General features: G+C 37.3%; 1 protein-coding gene across 2 annotated transcripts in view; it reads right to left on the reverse strand.

Moving 5' to 3' along the window:
- LOC106003286 (collagen alpha-4(VI) chain-like) overlaps positions 1-9177 on the reverse strand; it is a 118488-nt gene extending 109311 nt beyond the window's left edge. For both annotated transcript variants that reach the window (XM_045088928.1, XM_045088927.1), the window contains exon 1: positions 9082-9177. The gene's annotated coding sequence lies outside the window, so the exon portion shown is untranslated. The remainder of the gene's footprint in view (positions 1-9081) is intronic.
- Positions 9178-9470: the final 293 nt, after the last annotated feature.

The following is a 9470-nucleotide window of genomic DNA, read 5'->3' on the forward strand; positions in this document are numbered from 1 at the left end:
GCTTTGTTTCATGTAACCTCGCCCTAGGTACAGCACATGACAGGAATTCTAAACCCTCAATGAAAATGCCCAAGTCCAGACTGTCACTGCACTCTCCAGAGCCCAACTCATGTAAAATGAAGACCTGTGAACAATTTACCATGGGGTAAAAACGCGAACTCAAGCCCTAAGTTCCTGTATCCACCAATTTGTCTTCAGAGAGCACAGTTTTATCTACAAAACGCTTTGTGGGGTGCTCCAGAGAATGGAACTACAAACCTTGCTTTTATTGTTTAGAAAACTGAACAATCTATTTGGAGGGAGAAACTTTACATACTGGAAACTAAGAAATTCAGGAAACTTTAAACGCATACTTTAAATGTATCAAAGAGTTTAGGCAAGTATCTCCTTGTGTCTACATCACTTTGCAGTCTCGGACCCTTTAAGGGGAAAGTTGTGTGGAAATCATAGCATGGTGTCTAGAAATCCCAGCTATCCAACAACTGAGGCCCTCTTTCCAGAAAGCCTAAGTGGAGCCATCCTGTTTCCCTAAGGAAACATTCCTACTGTGCATGCTTAATTTACTACTTACAAATGACTCAAGGATATGGGATAACCACATCTATTTTTACCACTTTATGGTAACAGAAAATACTGGGAGAAGCCTTGACCTCAAAAGAGGCCCAGAGGCCTTAACTCTGGTGTCAGTTTGACCATTTGCTTTGTGGACTTGAGCTAGCCAGTTCCCCTTCTGAGGTTTATGTGATGACTCTCAAGGGCTTGGTACTGATTTGGGACATCTACTACATTGCCCACTATATTGCAAATGCTCCAGAGGGTGTTGGTCCAATAATTTTCCAATAATAGATGTGATACAATTGGATTTCTCGGTTCCTCAGAGAAACACCAACTTCCCACTAATGCCTCCTCATGGAGGCTTATAGGTAATTTGAGGGAAGATACTTTAAGACTGTAAATATCCTATTCCCCAATAAACTTTTATCTATTGACAAGTAAACAAATGTATGATCACAAAGAATAGAGCTCGAGAGTAAAGGGCTTGAAAATTTGAAAGGGCCAAGAAGAATGATCCAAAATAAATTCAGATGTTATTTTTTTTTTATTATTATTATTATTATTGTTATAATAAAATACTATACCGCAACTTTTTAACTCTTAGATTAATAAAGTTGGATAAAATAGAAAACCTTCAAGTAGGGAATCTACATCTTCATATTCGATTGTATCCTAATTATTAGTATTAATGCAGCTAATAACAAGAAATGAAAATATTTTTAGTTAGTTATATATAAAGTACCAGAGCTGTTTATGGAAATCCAGTGGGGAAGTCGGAAGTTTATAAACATTTTACAGCTGCACATATGTGTATTTACATTAATGAAGAGAAAAAGTTCTATAGATTAAGAACTTAATACCTATATTGTATATACAATTCCATTAGGATGTTTATATCTAGTTTAAGTTTCTGAATTGGTTTTGCATTTGAACATATAGAGTTCATTGTGGAGGGAAAAAAAAATTGAGCCATTAAGTGAAGTGCCACTAGGTAGGGCTAGCATAGAATACTGATTCTTTCTGGAAATAATTCTAATGGGTGTGGAGTAGAATCACACTTCCCTCAAAGTATGCTGAGAGAAGTCAAACAGTTCAATAGTCAACTAAGACCATCTATCTTCTAAGACTGACTCATTCAGCTACAAAAAATTACAAGCAAAAAAATTACAAAAAATTGGCAAGCAACCACCATAATAATAACTGATTGAGGGAATAATCATCAAATGAAGCTACCATTGGGTAGACACATATTGGGGAAAAGGTTTTAACACAGTCTCAAAGTATCTCCTAACACATTACTTGTAAGTTACAGAGGGCAAAAATGTACCTTTACAACTGAAAAACATGGTAGACATGATGTAACCAACAATGGTAGGCTATACCAATATCACATACTTCCAGATGTGATGCATGGGAAAACTACATCACTTATATGGTAGTCCTCCTCCAATCCCATGACTTAAGTCTAATAGTGAGGAAACAATCATACAAAACAAAACTTGGAGACAATCTAAAAAACACCTGACCTGTGGCTCCTCAAAAATATTAGTGTCATGATAAAACGAAGAAAACCTAAGGAACCAACTGAGGTTAAAACAGTCTAAGGAGAAGTGGCAATTAAAGACAATGAATAATCTTAGATTGGGAAAAAAAATGCCTGTAAAGGACATAAAGGGTGACAACAGGTAAAAATTTAATATGGACTGAATGTTACATAATAATTATGTATCAATGTTACATTTCCTGAGTTGATCATTGTGTTGTAGTTATGGAAGAGAAAGTCCTTGTTCTTAAGAAATATACATAATATGAGGCAGAGGGTCTTAAGGTCACCCACTTACTCTCAAAGATTTAGCAGAATTATAATAATTCATAGAGAGAGAGAGGAAAAAATATTATAATACTTTGCAACTTTTTTATTGAGTGTTTACTGTTTACCAAATAATATATCAGACACTAGAAATAATATTAAAGAAATAGTTCTTCTCTTGAGAAGACTTGGAACTCTAGTGGAGAAAAAGAGATGGATACACTGTAATATTTTGTGACATGAGCAAAATAATATAGAAAACTGTACAAGGTGCTAAGAAACACCTGGGTGAACATCTCCCTTCATTTGGTGAAGACTTCACAGAGCAGATGATGCTGGAGTCGAGATTTAAGGGAGGAACAGAAATTTTAAAGTGAGCAAGTGGGGAAAGGGCATTCCAGGTATGGAATAGAACATGCAAGGTCTCAGAAGAGATATTGGACAACCCCAGATAGAGCTCATCCAAGGCCTTGGGAGCTAAGGTTTTGGAGTGCAAGGAAACTGGGTAAGCCTTCTTGGAGCTCACACAGCTGTGTGCTGCATAAGCTCTGAGGGCATACATCTCATGGAGTCTTTGGTTTTCTGAAATGTGTGAACTCAGAAGGTGGGATAGAAGAGGGAACTGGGTAGAGTTTCTCAGTCTTCAACCATAAGCCACTTTCACTTTATTTAATTAAACCAGCTGTGCTTTATACACTAATTTCCTTCGAGTTTCCTGTTCTCCCTCTATTAACCCCTCAAAAATAAAATGAAAAGATGCCATCTCTAATGTTCTATGCCAGTGGTTCTTAGATTGAGCATTGTATCAGAATCATCCAGAGGACCTTTTAAAACCCAGCTTCCTGGACCCCATCTTCGGAGTTTCTGATTTAATAGGTTTCTGTGGTAAGAACTTGCATATTGAGTGGATCCAAGACACCACACTTTGATAACTACTCTACTCTGCATTTAGCATGCAGTGGTTACCAACCAGACAGATGTCTGCTGCACTTACTTTCAACAGCATCTTGAGCTCCACATGGAGAAAAGCCAAGTGTCTATTACCCATTAAGTGGGGAAAGGGAAGAGGCGATCAATTAAAAATGTTTTCCCTATACGTACCTGACTGAGAGGTAAGCAGAAGCTTCAAAATATTTAGATGAAAGACCCAATGCAAATGTGCAAAATTAACAACACAATTTTTCAATTTATTTTTTTAATTATACTTTATTCCCTGAAATAATAAAGAACACTGTTCTTTCTCTCTCTTCTTTTTTTTTTCCAAAATTTTTCTGGTCATTTAAATAGGATTATTTTAAGCACTGTATTATTTGGCTTTCTTACAAGACGGCCTTGGAGTGTATTACATCTGGGCCACAGGAAGCTCCAGAAGGCAAACAGTTGGAGGACATGAACAGATTCTTCTATACACATCACATTAGAATCTACATGGCATGTTTAACAGTTAAGAAAAATGAAGGTTAGCCTTAACCTATTGCATAAACATTAGCATTTGCTTTCTGTGCCTATTCACAATTCCTATGACTGCTTGGATTTACATAAACTTTGTTGTAACATATTTGAGAGAGGCTGTGTCAAACATTTCAATGAAAATTAATGTGTCATGGGGCTCTGAAAAAAGCATTCCTCCAGGGAAGGATAAGGATTGCAATGGCAGAGTTCAGCAGGGCAGTGTGCAAAGCAGGAAATGGGTGCTCACAGCTATGACACTCCCATCAGCTGTGGTCGTTTCAAAACTAGCGCACAACTTGTGAGGTGTTGAAAATTTTAGAACCAAATAGAATCTCAGCTCTTGGGTAGTTTTTAAATTTCGTAGTCCCTTTTCATATACTGATTCACCTAGTTTCCCACTGTGTCTGACTCATAGGTCATCTACTCTCTTTGCCATACGGTATTAACATTGCTGAATCATTTATCTGCCTTACTGAGCTGTGAACACACAGAGGGAGGAGCCACAATCCGAGAAATCTTTGCAGTGCTGGATTCTTTGTTGAAACTAATAAATCTTTCCCTTTTGTGATCATTATATAAATGTTTGAACTGCTGAGTGATTTAATCCAAGGGAAAAAGAATACTCAAACGCTTTCAAGTTATGTGTAGCTTAGAAACTCCATCACCCTGGCATTTCATGAGCTTGGTTCTGGCAGAAATGGGAATAACTACCCTATCTTTCTCAAGTGTTTCATTCAGGAAGAATGCCTGCAATCCCCTAAAGAGATCAGGCCCCTCTAAACACCCGGAGCAGGTCAGGACACTCTGCCACTCCCTACTTTCTATCACAAAGAAACATAGAAGGAGCAGGCCATGGTAGTTAACAAGGGCACAGTGGCCCTCTTCAATTGTCTAGGGCTTCATACACCCAATCCCCTATTTCTTTGATGTCCTTTAAGAAAGTTGCTCCAGAATCTGGAAAGAAAGTGTAGTGTGGAGCAATAAAAATTGCATGGATTTTGACTTCAAATTTTCTGGTTCAGGAGTCAACCCTACCACATTCTTGTTATTTGGCATCTTGGAAGTCTCTTGAACTCACTAAAGCACAGCTCTGTCAGCATAAAATAGAGGTAATGATACTGTGCCATCACTGTTTGGAAGGGTTATTGTGAAGATAGCACAAGCTAATGCAGTAGGAAAGACTTTGTAGAAAGCTATGAAACTTAAGAGGTTACCATTACTTTCGTCAAGCAAATAATCTACAAAACACAATTCCAAAAACTGAATCCTTTCTCACTGATAGAACCAAGCCTCAGAATTTTTTTATTCTAAGAGGAAAGAATGCATTGCTTGAATCAAAGAACTGTGGCTACATTTCTGCTTCATTATGTCTAGGAAATAATCACACTATGATGAAAACATATAGGAACGGACGTGCTACAGCAGAGAGAAAATTCCCTAAATTGGAGAAGTCGGGCACCAGGTGTGACAGCAAACTGATGGTCACCTGGATGAGATAAGCTCTAGGAAATCTTATGTTAGGAAATCTTAGCTATGTTCTTTGGGTTGAATCTTTCATTTTTGTCTCCAGGGCCTCAGCTTAAAAATAACAAATGCCATTGAACCGTTCTTTGTATCTTTTTTGCATTCTTAAATAGTGTATAATAAAATTTTTACAGACAAACTGAAAAACTACCCACTAAATTCAGCGACACAAACCTATTGCCCCTGGGAAGGGTAATGATATTTCTTTACAGATTGCAAGAAGTGTTGACCACACTACACATCTTTCTGGAGCTTACAGAATTATAAGTCAGTGTGTTTTGCCAAGTCCATTCACACTTGGATGATTCAGAGTATGTTTTATTCCTTCCCTCTGCCTAGAAGGTGGCATACTACTCCTTGGCCCCAGTACTCACATGCTCGTGCACACACACACACACACACACACACACCCCTGCAGGTTCCATTCACCGTTCAAAACTCAATTTATATGTCACCTTCCTAACCCAAGCCTGATGGCAAATCACTCCCTGAAACATGTACATTTATTTCAGTGGATAACTGGGATTTATTAAAACTGTGTCTTGACCATTAATATATGCTCAGCACCTAGAACAGTTCCCTTTGTTCTCCTTTGTTCTTTCTCCCTCCTCTTCCCTCCATCTGTGCGTTTCTCTCAGTTCCTGGCAACTACAACCTTGACCAAAGACCATGGAGTTACCATTAACTCCTCTCTCACACACACCCTACATCCAGCCTGCGAGGAAAGCATGCTGGATCAGCATTTAAAGCTGTTTACACAGAAACTGATCCTCTCATCATTTCTCCTGCAAACAGGCTGGTTCAAGCCACCATCATCTCTCTTGCTTGGTTACTAAAACAACCTCCGCAGCTCTCCCTGCTTCTAACCTTTTTCTCTGAAGCCTATTCTCAACATATATCCAGCAAAATCCTTTTAAAACTAAAGTCACCTCTGCTCCAAGCCTTCTAATGGCTCCTTATTTCATTCAGAGAAAAAAAAAAAAATAGGCTACAAGGTCCTATGTAATCTGACTCCCAGTTTTCTCTAACTCACCTCTCAACCTTGCACATTAGACCCTGATTGTTTTGGCCTACTGGCTGTCCTTCAAATAAGACAGTTACACTCCCTGTTAAGGGTCTTTGTACTTACTGTTTCCTCCATCTGAAATGCTCTTCCCCATGTAACACCATATACCCACATATAAACCTATATATCCACACACATCTACACATATCCACAGATAACTACATATATCCACGAATACCCGTAAATATCCTATATGACCATCTATGTCTACATATATCTCCATATATCCATATATGTCCCCATATACCTACACACATCCCCATATGGTCCCATATATCATATATATACCCATATATCTGCATGGCTGATTCCCTTGTCATCTCAGTAAGTTCCACCATAGCCATTCTACTTAAAATTGCTACTCATCCTTGTACTCCCAGCACACAATCCCATTTATCCCCCTCTGCTTTCCCTCTTTTCTTCTTTTATCACCTTCTTACATGCTACGTATTATTCATCATGGTTTTTAAGAATTACCTGTTGCCATGCCCCACCTTTAACTAGAATAGAAGCACTATAAAGAATTTTGTTTTCCATGATATATCCCCAGTGTCTGACATATAGCTCAGAAAAAATTTGTTGCATAAATTCATTTTTTCAGAAAAAAAATTCAGGTCCTTAAGACAGAATGTTCTATACAAAGACTCAGAGGCATTCTAGGGAAGATCAGTGCCCCCTAGGCCATTATTTTTTGGCAAGTGGAAGACTCAAAGCCAATTGGGCTCACTTTTATATTTTAATTATAGTTTTATTTTTAATTCATTTGAATTAAAAAATATAATCAGAACAAACATCATAAAACTAAACATTTGGCAAGTTTGTACAATAAGTAAAACCAGATCACAGGTACAGTTTTAGAAGAGACTTGGTTTAAGATCTCTGAGAAATTTGAAAGGGAGCCAGTCTATGACTATATGCATGCCCAAGAAGGCAGGGGGAAGGTGCAGCCAGAGGTGAATCTTTTAAAACTCACAGCCACAGAAGTTCACTTATACGGTGAGTTGCTCAAACCTAAAACACAAGATTAGGTTGGAATGTTGGGGCAAACACTTTCTTTTACAATCTTTTTAAAGGACTCATGGTGTTTTTATTTCAGGCCAAAATATCAGGTAGATAGCATCCATTATTTTCACTTCCTAGTGACTCTGTAATGCACTATAGGTGCTATTTTGGCAAAAATGTAGACGAGGCTTCATTACTCTTGGTCAGTGATGAAATAAAGGCATCCATAGACCTCTCAAATCCCATTCCGATGAGTCAGAATCTACCAGACAGAATATATGTGATGACAGACTACTTTCAAAGGCCTGCGGCATACACACACTCAGGGCTGAAATAAAAAGGACCCTTCTACATTTGTAAGTCCCTGGGCCAATTTCTTAGCTTTTGAAGATCAATATAAAAGAGAACAAACAGATGCTAAGATTGTTCTCCTGTAGTCCGTGGAATAATTCTCAGTCAATATTTGGTCCTTTCACCCCACAGAAGTCATCCTTAATAGCTGTCACCATCCCTATCTCTGTCCCGTGAATTTAAATGTATAAGTATCAACCCAAATCATCAAAAAATTGCCTGCAAAATCTGAATCTGGTCAATTTTACATTAATTTTTCTTGAGGTACTTTATAATCATTTTCTTGAACTCTAGTAAATGTTATGCATGCTGATGTATTTAGGCAATTTGCTGATGTTTATAATTTACTTTAAAACACATTTAAAAATAAGAAGGATTAACAGATGGCTAGAGGGATGGATATGTGAAAACGAACAACTATATTAAAATTAAAACTATATTAAAATTAAAAACTATATTAAAATTAAAATTAAAACTATATTAAAATTAAAACTATATTAAAATTAAAATTAAAACTATATTAAAATTAAAATTCATGGTGAATCTCAGTGGTGGGTACATGTATTCCCTGTGAATTCTGTGACTTTTGTTCTATGTTTGAAATTTTTCATTAAAATTTTAAATAATCATCTAACTTATTTCTTAAAATTGTGTATGGTAGTCAAATGTAAAGGAAAATGAGAGCCTAATTCTATGAATCCTGGCAAACTAGACAGGAGAAAACTCTATTTCTAACTCAAAATTGCCTCTAGGATTGTTCCGAGAGAGTCATTTTTACCTGAGTTTTATAATTCTACTAAAGCTTTATTTAGTCCCTGAGTATTTAGTGTTTTCTTTCTTCTTTTGGCCTTACAATTCTAACACTAATCTCCATGTTTAAATTCTCCCAAAGATTCTCATCAGTGAAATAATTCATGAGACATGTGTGAATCCCCATAAATTGGTTTCCCATTTCCACACAGATGGTAAATTCTAGGCCCAATCTTCAAATATTTCACATCTTCCTACTCCACAGAAGTTCAGAGTTACAGATCTCCTTTCATCATACTCTGAATCTTAAAGGTTACCCTTCTTCTGTCTATCTAACAGAGATACTCTCTGGGGTTTTTCCTCCACATCTTCATCCCCATCTCATTTTCTCTCCATCTCTTTGCTATGCGAGGTCTCTCTGTCTCACCTTCTTTTCTGTTGGTCTGTCTATGTGTTCCTGTCTCTCTCTGTCTGGAAGTGAAATAGAAGCAGGGCATTTGAAAAAATACATGAAAACAAAATAGGGTTCCCACCTACCAAACTCTCCCTGGGAAAAGGCATTTCCTCCTACCTGGCAAAACCTTTCGGACTTGTTCTTTTAATTCGTCCTTCTGGTCTTCATCCCTTAAGAAGCTGTTTGAGCCCTGGGAATTCCCTAGAGTACAGGAAGGCTCAAGAGTACAGTGACACATCAGCTTTTCCAGTATTTAATCCTCTCCTGGGGGAAAGGAAGGGGGGGGTGAGGGAAGGAGCAAAATTGGTGTTTATGGTGACTGACGCATTGTTTTTTTCTCATGTGTGTTTTATTGCCATTAAATATAAAGGGTCCTTCTGTAAACACTGGTCTCAAAAATGCATACAAAAACTTACCAGGAAGAGCGTTCTCAAAAAATAGCAGCAATAATAATAAAACAATAGAAATAAAACTAGCTTCTTTCAAATTTAATTAAAAATTCCTAG

Source organism: Mustela putorius, unplaced genomic scaffold (genome assembly GCF_011764305.1).
Source record: "Mustela putorius furo isolate JIRA1106 unplaced genomic scaffold, ASM1176430v1.1 tig00003834_pilon_pilon_pilon, whole genome shotgun sequence".
Classification (NCBI taxonomy): Eukaryota; Metazoa; Chordata; class Mammalia; order Carnivora; family Mustelidae; genus Mustela; species Mustela putorius.